A 12,423-nucleotide genomic window follows, 5' to 3' on the forward strand; every position below is an offset into this window, starting at 1 on the left:
TCCCCATTGCCGCTTTGAAGTGGACTTTTCACGTCTACCCATTATGCTCTAGGTATCCTTCTGCATCTGCTCTCAAGCACATAGCAAACAACGCAAGGACGTCAACAAACGCTGGCACAGATGGTTAGGATTTTGCAAAAAAGGCATAGGTGTTGATGAAAAACATCGCAGACAGGGAGCGAACACCGACTCCAACATGAACAGGTTTTTTAGATCCATTGCCCGCCCCTCCAACCCGCCATATACAGACTTGCGTGCTCCTTAATATGTCGTTACAGGCAGCATTTCAACCTGACACCATCCAGTGATGAATCATCTAAACATGACAGCTGGCTTTTGGTGTTGGGACCTTATACCAAAAGTACTGCAAAAGCGGTATTTGATGACTTTGGAATGAGAACAGATTGGACCGGCTGATACTTGAGTTTGAATTGATCACTGCCAGTCTCATTCTCTGGTCTTACCCTAGCTAAACTCCTCCTCAGTGAACCATGCATGGCAGGGAATGTGGTGCCAAGGTCCTGAGAGGGTACCTGACTTGGCAAGAAGCCACTTCTTCTCCTCAAACGGACCAGAGCTGGAGATGTATCCCTGGGCAGCAGTTCTGGTGGCCCCAAAGCTAAGCTGCTTATCCTGTTGAAATAATGAGAGACTGATGTACTGTGAAACTGTAACTGCTCCTTATATTGTCCAACACGAGCATACAGAGAGACTTGTCTTGTCCAGGGGTCTCTGATAGGTCAGCCTCTCACTGAGAGGCTGCTCAGTCTCAGCCAATTTGTCCTCAACAGGAAATTTAAGACCAATATCTGAGGCTAAATCAAGACCAAGGCAAATTTAATCTGAGACTGAGACAGGCATGGGAGGTAATGGATTCACTCCTGAGACTATTCTCACACACACACACACACACACACACACACACACACACACACACACGCACACACACAAGCACACACAAATGCATGCCTGAGGCAGTGATGAGGGGCTCTATGAGCAGGCAGCAGGTAATTCAGTCTCTTTAGGTTCATTGCATTCCTCCTGTTCACGCAGGGATGCTGAAAATAAAGGCAATGTTCCCATCAGGCACAGATTAGTTCTGCTTCTCAGTCACTGAGGAGGAACATGTCCTCTGACACACTCCTCTCTGCTCACTGCCAATAGTGCAACACTGCCCCCGTCTTCAGTGATAGCTTATTGCTGTAACCACATCCTCTGAGTTGGAGGGAACTGCACTCATTCAGTTTTGTTCAACAAGAAAATCTTTTTTACTGGTGATTTGTTTTGCTCGAATCGTTATATCTAGATGTATCTGTAAGTAATTTCTTCAAAACACTTTTCATAAAAAGTACCCATACCAAAAATCATCAATATCATCAAGTTCTACTTGCCAGCTTTTTGTGGAACTTTAAATTGCTTCCCATAGTCATCCTTAGCAGTTGGAGTGTGGCTGTTATTACCATATGAAAATGCTGGTCATATAATGAACAGGCTTCGGCAATCTGCTCCGACTCTCCTTTACAATATGAACTGCCTTGCGTTAGATGCTGTCAACTGTTCAACATGGTAATGAGCTGTAGTTGGAAGGGTAAAATGACCTGCACTTATATAAAGCTTTTCTAGTCATTTTGGCCACTCAAAGCGTTGCTGACAGCCAAGGCTATCATACATGATGCCACCTGCTACTCAGTTTTTATACAATCTCTCTTACTCACACACTGATGAAACAGCCATTAGGAGCAATTTGAGGCTCTGCATCTTGATCAAGGATCTTGTTGTTGGCTGTGGGAAAAAAAAATGTCAGTTTGAATGGGTTTCAATGGAGCATTTTTGCACTGAACAGTATGAATGTAACAATTTAGCTCCGACTTACTGCAGGAGCTGAGCTGGAAAAATGCACAGTCTTGCCCAAATTTATCCCATATGCATGAACACAGCCAAAATGATCAAAAAATGAATGTCTGGCAAGTCCAAACACAGTAATAAGTCCATGGGATAGCAAGAACAGGGCAAGGAAATGCTTTGACAGGCATGCTGGGAGGTTCAGGGTAGTGTTTAGGTACAGGTTCATGTTCAGGTGATAAAGAATTCAGGTTCAAGAAAACGAGGACAATCTGACTACTGCTAGGCTGGTTGGGGGGAATTGGAAACAGGTGAACAGGTGGACACCGAAGGTCAGGTGATTGGGAATGTAGGGAAAGGGGCTTTTGCAGAGCGTGATTGGATGTGCGAGGTAACTGGGACAGGAGGAAGAGTCAAAGGGCGTCTGGTGGACAGGTAGAGAATGACAGTGAACATGTCTGAGTTGGGATGTGGCTGGAGGGAGAGAAAGAGAAGAACCAACCAAGAACCAACCTGAGACGGAGAGTCTGTTAACCTCCCACCCCACGCTCTGTGCCAGTCCGCTCTGTCCAACAGCTCTGCATCTAGCCAGCGTCAGCCAGTGCACTCAGAGCAGAATGGGAAAGCCTCTGTCTCTTTAGATCTGGCAAGACACTCCAGTACTTTTCCATCCTCCTGACAAAGCCCTGGATGAGAGAAGAGGGAGAATGAGAGACTGAAGGAGATGGAGGTGAAGGAGAGGGAGGAGGGGGAGACATAAGGAGACCAAAAAAAGAGGGCTGAATAAGTGGTGGAGGAGGAGATCTGCACTTGTTCAATTTAGAACATGCTCGACTCCCTTAGCTTGCCTTCTCTTTCCTTCCCTTATGCTTTTTGTCCTTTTATGATGGTGCAGACATTTTTATTTGAACATTCTTGACATAATTCCCGATGAGAGCTGCCAGCCTTGATTCTTCATTGTCTCGGCTCACTTTCCCCAGACGACACGTAGCACTCCTTTGTGACAGGGAAAACTGTATCACACAACCCTGGCCTTCCAACAATGAACAGACCTTCTGTATGCAAGTTGTACATTTGCAGAGTCAGACAAGGGAATATTGGCTACAAAATACAGCAGCTTCCTGTTTAACACTTTTTTCCTCCAGATTTTGAAGAACAGCAATACAATCACTCTAGTGTGAAGTAACAGCTTTGAGAACCTTTTAAATGGAATTAGGTGTCACGTATAAGAAAACGTCATAAACTTAGTCTGAGATAATACTACTCTTTGTGTCAGTAATCCACTATGCAGCTCAATAATCCCAATGACAACTGGTAAACATAAATCTGTGACATCTTCCCAGTGTTTTTTTGTATGGGAATGGTAACTTGGAACACACCCAAACATGTGTTACATAACTTAAAACTTTTGGGGGAAAAAAACTTAAGAAGCACAGGGAGCTATCCATGTTGGTTCAGGCATTTTTCAGAGTTGAACAAACTCTATAACGTGTAATAATCTTCCATTAGATCTACAACCAGATCAGTTAACTCTCCAACAATACTTAGAGAGTTCCATTTTTTAAACTTATATATATATATATATATATATATATATATATATATATATATATATGGGTTGTTCCTGACATTATTGCTATCAGCAATAACATAATACACATCAGTAGAATTGCTTAGATCTACAAACACAATGATATTGGGTCCACAAAGGAAAAATTGAAGAGCAAATTGAAAGAGCCAAAACTCAACAAACAAAAGGCGTTTAGTGATTTTGAGAGATATTTTTGTATGTATGTCAGTCAACTAAAGTAAAAAATGCCTGGCACTTTTTATAACAGCCATAACAGGCAGGGAGAGTTTAATGCTGAAATGTAAGTGTCATCTTATCCAGTCTGTTCCCATTCCAGACTTGTAAAACAGTGACACTTTGACGGTGCTTTTGGCGTAAGAGTGTGATGCCAGAAGGCACGTTTTGTGTCTGCATTAAATGCCACTGGACAGAACTGGTTGCTGTATTAGCCAGACCACACCTGCCCCATCCACATGATACACGCACGGATGGCGTAGATTAAGAACACGGCCAATATAATGCAGCAAGTCTCAGCATCACGTGGAAACGCTGCTGGTAACAATGTAATATAAGAAACATGTGGGTGCCTTCAAGGCGGGCAGGAGCGGCATTGGATGGGTCCAACAAACCCCAGACTTTCATGCAGAATTCTGGTGTCAGCTTCCCACCTGAATGTGATGGTTTCTTTCTACAGCTCACTCATGTGCCTCCCTTAAACCAATCTATGTCCTTGTTGCCCGATCCTAACCATCTATAGCAGCATGTGCGTTTGTTGCCGTTCCAGCTGTGGTTGCCATGTGCTGTTGTTGCCTAAACACTAACTATGTGCTGCGTCATCCCATCATGTGCATTTGTTGACATCACTGTAGCAGCATCCCAGAATGTAAACAGCAGATGTAGAAGGATACCAAGAGTGAACTATGTAGATGTGGAAGTCCACTGCAAAGCAGCAACATGTAATGAGTTGGGATGAGAACTTGTTGTCTTATCTTAGTTGCGGCTGTGGCGTAGGAGTTAAAATAGGTCATCCACTAATCAGAAACATTATAGTTTGATCTCTTTGAAAGTGTCCTTTGGAAAGATACTGAACCTTAAATTGCTCCTGTGCCATTGCTGTGTGGTTGCATGTGAATGCATAACTGATGAGCACCAATAGACCTTTAGATCAGGTTTTTGTTGGTCAATGGTATGATGAGTCTTTTGTTTCTCAAAATATACACTGCAAAAATGGCCTGTCAAATTTAAGGTCAAACACCCTAGATTTAAGCATACTTGCACTTAAAAGAAGCAAATTTGGCTGCCAGTGCAGTAAGCAAATTTTGCTTGTTAAGATGTCTTAAAACCAGTAAAACTGTGTGCACTAGATAATTCATTTATACTTAAAACAAGACTAACTAGATTTTTTAATCTAAATATAAGATTATTACACTTGGTTAGATCGGCAGTTTTTGCAGTGTAAACATGCCAGCAAAGTGCCTGACTCATTTTAAGGCCTACATATAGAGCCAGAACAGCCAAAATATGATTTATCTGTGAAAACAACACCTGAACTGAAAATGGAAACATTGGCATGGAAACATTTATATTTGAAAAAAATGTATTGGCACTGAAACAAAGATTTTACACTGAAAAAAGTTACACTGAAAAATAAAACATATGCTTAAAAATAATATTTTTATCTTGTTTCTTAATATTTGGAACTACAAAAATAAGACCCACATTGTAACATGACCCTTTATTTGGAAAAAACAAATATGCCAGTTTTTCAACAGTTCTGGGCCTTTGACTTCTTCTAACAGAACCCTCTTTTGGGTGGTGAGAACAGTATTTTACAGGCCCATAAAAGCCAGGCTGCGATACATGTGATCCCCGAGTCAGTGTGAAATAAACAGCAGTGAAAAAAGACACTGTCCAGGTGGAGGATCCTGAGCTCTGGTTTCACACAGGGACTTAATAAGGAGCTGGACCTTTATACACTGAGACACTCTCCTACTAACCTGTGCCAGATGTTGGCTGATGTGTAACCAAAATTACTTTCTTCTATTGAGTACGAGTTTTGCATTGGGACTCACAGAGTCAGTCTCAGTCACAGCTGTTTCTAATTTATCATTTCTTCTAATATTCCCTAATTTCCAAATTGTAATGCAACGAAATATTGATGAAAATGAAATTAGGGTGCTGCGTGTGTTCGTATCTGTTGCTCAAAACGTGCAAAAGATCCCTGCAGTTAAGTTTTGGTTTGGCCACTCTAGAGCTTTTAAACACCTTTAAGTACCCATGTTTCACCTCATGTATCAACATAGCTCTAAAGTCAAATTCAATTATATATTACAACAATGATATTTTAAGAATAAAATATACAATATGCAGGTTTGCCATTTAACATCTATCTGATTATATTTAGACCATCTACACATTTTGTGCTGTTTATCCAGGCTACCAATCTAGGCAAGGCAGCTAATGCATACTGCTCACTGGAAATGTTCTCATAGTCCCTGTAGGACTCATCCAAAGAGTTGCAAATGAACACACCGCAAAAGACTGACAAACTGTATTACCTACATCTTGCCTAAAATCCCTTAACATATTCAAGTGTACATTTCAACTGTAACATGAGATTTTTTTTTTTTTTTTTTGCCAGCTGGCTGCCACATTGTTCAGACAAGCCAAAAAATATTATGTCACCTACCACAGGTGTGTTTAATGGCTAAATGCCAGTGTACTTGCCCATGTACTTCCCCAAAGACAGCCTAGATTTATAATAATAATAATAATAATAATAAGCTTTATTTGTATCGCACCTTTCATACAAGAAATGCAGCCCCAAGTGCTTTACAGAAAATAATTGAAATGAACCAAGTGCTTCACATCAAAACACATAAAAAGCAAAAAGACAATAAAACCTGCATGTAAAAATAATGTAAAATCAGAATAGAATACACAGAATGCATCTTCAAATAATAAAATCCACTTGATAATACTAGCAAAAGTAGAATAAAATAAGGATACAAATTTAGTGCACAGAATGCATAACATAAAATGGAAAATAAAATAAATAAAATGTAACCCTCTGACATTATTAATAAAATAAACATAAAAATGGAGTATATATAAAGCATAAGAGATAAGACCATCTGCTTATGATAAGACCATCTGTGCAGGAGTGTGATACTTCTTTAAGGGTGACCCCAGCCGACCTGGGAAAGAAAACCCATTTTGCGTTCTTATATCTGTGATTTCATCCTTTTGGTCTTTACTCAAATATCATCACTACAGGGAGACTTTGAAGCTGACATCAACTTGTAAATCAAGAGCTCATCTTCAATTCTCAGCTTTGTCTCTGCGAGAAAGGTTTGGTACAATGGCCACATCATGGTTGCACCAATCCAGCTATTGATCTCATAATGACAGACCAACATGTTTCTGCTTTACTTTAAAGGCTTATGTGAAGTGGAAGTTATCGCTCAGTTTGCTTGGGAGTTTTGTATTTGCAGCTTGTCTCTAAATGCAGAGCAGACTGCCAAATATGTCATCTCTATTTGCTCAGCTTTTGTTACGTTGCAGTTGATGTCTCCCAGCCACCCAAATCTACTGGCAACTTTTTACCCACTCACTCTTTGAGTATTTTCAAGTACAAAAGCACTTTCTTTTACACTTCTTTGTTTTTGTTGCTTTTATAAAGTAGATGGAGGCTTTCAATTTGAAGCAGTGTATAAAGGAACTGTGGTAGGCTGGTCTCAGCTTTCTCATTCAGATAGTCTTCAGCTCAGAGCCTTTTGGCAGAAGTACCCCTCACCTGACAGCTGTGCAACCTGACATCCTGTTACAGAGTGAATTTATTGACTCCAAATCCCCCCAAGACGCTCTGAAGGAACCCTGCTGCACTGAGATAACCAGAGGTTTGCGCTTGGTTGCTGAATCTACAGAGGTTGAGATTAATTAAAACAAAGGTTCACAACGCAACAGGAAAGAAAGGATATTATTTTGCTTGGGAAAAAAAAAAAAAGTTGCACAGCTGCACAGAGCTAAAGGCTAAACGGAAGGACAAAGGGATAGTGTGGGAAAAGGAACTGGAGCAGGAAAGTAAAGTAACAGACAACAAGTGACTGCTGACAGAAACAGATGTTGTCCACTGAACCACAACCGCGAAGCAAACCACATCAACTCAACGACAGTGATGAGGAGGATTATCTGCAGAGATGTACGCTTTCAACAGCAAACTGCTACAGGAAAGTCTTTGTCATAAATGGTTAAGACATCACCTCTGATCTCACGGTCAGGTGACTGATAAGTTCATGGAGTCACTAATAACCCACAAACCTCAAACACTGAGCCAACAAGTCCTCAACTGACGTCTAGCTGCTTTTTATTTTTAAATAATAAATAAATAAAAGCTTTTGTATATCAAGCTGTGGAGTGAAACTATGGAATACTTTTAATGTAGAGCTAAAACAATGTCCAACCATGAACCAATTTAAAATAATGTATTAAAAAATATTTTGATGAGTTACAAGAGGTGGTTTGATAATCACCAGCTGTTTACAGGGGTTACTTTTTATTTGGTTATTTATTTTTTTCCAAGTTGATCATCTTCTTTTTTCTGTTAATAGTAATGTAAAATTTTAGATATTTGACTTTGGGGTATGTGGGTGTATGCATACATGTTTAGTTAATTAAAGTGTGGGTTCAAATTAATAAGGAATCTGATTAATTAAAGTTCAAAATACTTATGGAGAAGAAGTTGGATTAAATAAGTTTGTACTTCTTCTCACTCCTTTTCCAATATGTAAACCAAGTCATCATGTGTTTGACCATTCCTACATGTTACAGCAAACATGTTACAATCACATGTTAAATGTTCAAGTTTTCTACATTTTAAGAAACTGTAGTTTTTGTATTACTATCCCCAAGCTTTCATAAGTGGGTCAAAAATGATCCGCATGCATTTCCTTTGGAATCTCATGGGAACCTCTGGTTCGTATCAACTGTGGCAGTCAGAAATATACTCACTGTCAACCACACAGACTATATTAGAGGAGTCACCCCTCAGGAAAATAATTTTACACAGCAAGATCTGATACATGTGGGGTAAAGCACTCTGCGGGTACGGGAGAATGTCTGAAAGAGATCGGGGGGCACTCTCTTAGTCATGAGCTACACCACATGATGGCAACATAGATTTCCTCCCATCAATGTGAGGCAGTGGATTCAAATGGTGGGAATGTAATCAACCAGCTTTGAGGACAGTAAAAAAAAGGGCTTTATCCCAATTACAAAGTCAGTATGTGTTACCCCAAAAGATCTGTTTCATTACCTACAAATAAGGCAGCACATCCAAACCCATTCTATGTCGGATAAGATTTAAACAGACCCAGAGGGTATCAAATGATATTTTATTATGGTAATTTAAAAAAAAAAAAAAAACATCTGCTGACTAAGAATAATGTCTGAATAATGTCTATTTAAAGGATGTTAATGGCAGAAAACACCTCCAGTGTGAAAGAAAAGTGGGAGCTAGAACTGAATGTGATAACTGTGCATGCATGTGCATGAATAGTGACAAAGGTATCAACAGTAACCTATGGAAGGAATTTGACTGGCAGACAAAAAATTGATTTTTCAGGACTCCATTGGTAATTTCAACACTTAAAAAAGATTAAGTATCTCCACTCTGCTGGAGGAATTATGGGATGTGATGGGAGATCATTAACAAGTCCTCTGGGACTCTCAGGCACTACAGGGATATTGGCAGGATGTAAAAGGGGATGTCGAAAACTTCACGAACATTCCAATGAATACTGTGTTGTTTGTAATCTGAACATACTTTCATGACTGTTGAATTCCCTATCACTCTAGTTTTCTACACTCTACCTAAAATTCATAAACCCTTCACAGACATACCCCCAGGTAGACCTATCATTGGCTCACAGAAAAAATCTCAGCCTTTGACCTGATTAGTGAAGTACTGATCCCTAACTTCTTTATTTACGGCAACAACTTTTTTCATCAGGTTTCTGGAGTGGCCATGGGCTCCAAGATGTGTCCAAGCCTGGCCCCCCTATATGCGGGACTTTTCAAACTGGAACTGGTCTGCAATCACCAGCAGAATCCCCTCATGCAGTATGTATTGAATTGGAAGAGATATCTGGATGACATTTCTTTCATTTGGACAAGACCGCAGTCCCTATTAAAATAATTCCATGGTTTCATAAAATTTATAATCAAGCATCTACAATTCACCATGTCGTTTGATGCAAATTGAATGAACTTTTTGGATGTGCGAATAATCAAAGAAAACAACTGCAACGGATCTGTATCGCTAACCGACAGATAGAAACTCTCTCCTACACGGTGAGTCATATCACCCTCTGTCTCTCAAAAAAAGTCTCCCTGTTTCCCAGTTCAATCAGGTCAGACGGATTTGCAGCTCCAATGAGGACTTCCATATTTAGTCGATAGATTTGGAGAACTGTTTCAGAAAAAGGGGTTATGAAGAGTCTTGGATCAAAATCGCAACCGCCCGTTTCTCCGACTCATCACAATCATAATGCCTTGCCATGAGAAGACCAAAAGAAACAGAACAGAGAACTATATGTGCCAATGACATTAAGAATACCTTTAAAAAACACTGGCACATATTTAAACTGTTCCAGCCCTCAAAAACTGTTTCAAAACCCAACCTCGTGTGGTGTACAAGAGACCTCCCAACCTTTGCAATATGCTGGTGAGGGCAGACCTTCCTCCTCCTTCACCTACACACTTTTGAGTTCCATCCCCTCTGGCAACTATCCCTGTGGTCACTGCCATCAGTGCCACTTTAGACTCAAGACTGACTCTTTTAACCAACCACATACTGGAAAAAATAGAACATTAAACGTGTCATCTCCTGCTCCACCACTAATGTGATATATATGCTTAAATGCCTGTGCAATATGTTGGAAAGACCACAAGACCTTTAAAGACATGTATTGCTGAGCATCGTCGTACCATCAGAAACAATGTTACATCAAGCCCAGTTGCTGTACATTTCTCTTGGGCTAAACATAACACATCTACAGTCAGATATATAGGGATAAAAAAACCATCAAACATCCACGAAGAGGGGGGGACATCAACTCTTTGCTTCTAAAACCAGAACTGTTTTGGATACATACATTGGGCACCTTAGCCCTTAAGAGGATTTTGACATCCGGCCATTTTTGTAAATTTGCAAATATGTCTGTACTCTATTCTTTCTCTACAGTTGTCCTTCTTCTTTGTTTTCAGTGTCTACATTCTCCCTATATTCATACTTATTTGTTAATTAGAGGCGCCTCTTATAGAGAGTATTATATGACAGCTGTTAAGCTTGAATCCTTTTGGAATAGTAACTATTATGAGTTGCAAAGTATTGTTGTTTTGTGTAGATACACATGATATGCAAACGTCTTTTATTGTGTGCTATCCATGTGTGTTAGACACAATACAATTATTGAATCTTCATATCGATTGTCAAATATATTTTTTGCATATATTCTGTGTATGTTCTAATGTATGTATGTGACACACTTATTTATCTACACACATACTTGTGTTATACAGAGACAGTATATGCTTTATTGAAGATGCTTTTCCTTTTTACACACTATATATGTCATTTATTCTCACTATGTTTTATGAGATTTGTATATTTGTATTTACTACCGCACCCATGATTGAATGACCTCAGCTATCTTTGAGTCACGTGATTGTTGACATGTATTTAAGATGGCTACTCACAAGAATACTTGTAAGTCTGAGGAAGAGTGTTTTGGCTCTAAACGTCACTTATTTTCACAGAATAAAATCCTTTAAGTGGAGCACCCCAGTGTGCAGACCTCTATTTTTTCATATTGTACTGGGAGTACTTTGAGAAAATAAAACAGGAGAAGATCAGAGATATATGCTGCACGTACTTCTGTTGATTGCTAGAAAAATCGTAACTGTAAAATGGAGGAAAGCACCTTTGCTGAAAAGAACCCAATGGGCTCAGAGACTGAAACAAGTCTAAATACATTGTTCTATAAAGATGGATTCCAGTTATGTCATGTCTGAATACCTAAGCATATAATCAATAGAATAAACAGAATAAAAAGCTCTCTGTTAAGGAATATTTAACAATTGTTGTGTTCCAGAAGTTGTTCCACTTGCCCTCCTTCATTTCCCTTCAGTCCTTGGTGTTACGTAAAAGCTGACATCACACGGAGGCCACTTGGAAAGCAGAGGGAAAGCTGGCATGGGATTGAAGTGAAACACACCTGCCCTCGTTCACTTTCCGCCGGACTATCTCGGATCGACCTCCAGTTGCAGAATTGGCACTATACTGCATTTATTTCTTAAAAATCAGAATATTTATACAGTGTAGTGTATAACTATTCTGATATACAAATCTAAAGTATACATGATTTAAAGAAAGTTACAATGAGAACAATTATTCTTGTGATTAAGTTGTCTAACAGAAGGTCTGTATTTTCAGAGGAGCAGGACTTTGAGGCAAGGACCGTTTAGTTTTTGGATAACAGGCTGTCATAGAAATGGAGTTTCCGTCCTATTGGACATTTTTTGGACAAACAGGGCTGCAGAATTTTGGTCCGTGGGAAAAATTGGCAGTCAATTCTTAAATTTCCAGTCATTTAATATACAAAATATAATTGGTACAGATATGTCATTTATTTAAGTGTCTCATATCCAGGGTGCGACATTAGTCTGCCACAGTTCAAGGGAGTGAATCAAATCTAATGTCTTCTTACTCTTAATCAGACATAAATTTTAATGCAAAAAAAAGGGCAAGGAATGAAACCACACTCCCAAATGCATAAGCATACAATGATTTAATCACTTTAAAGCTTCATAAATAAAAGCAGACACGCTGTCTTAGCTGGCTCTGTTTTGTGGAGAGACAAGTTAAGCTGCAGCCAAACCACGGATAATTGCCTGGGAATCAAGTCTGCATGTAAACTTCTTGTAGAAACGGCAGCATTTGTTCTTTATCC

Source organism: Plectropomus leopardus, chromosome 7 (genome assembly GCF_008729295.1).
Source record: "Plectropomus leopardus isolate mb chromosome 7, YSFRI_Pleo_2.0, whole genome shotgun sequence".
Classification (NCBI taxonomy): domain Eukaryota; kingdom Metazoa; phylum Chordata; class Actinopteri; order Perciformes; family Serranidae; genus Plectropomus; species Plectropomus leopardus.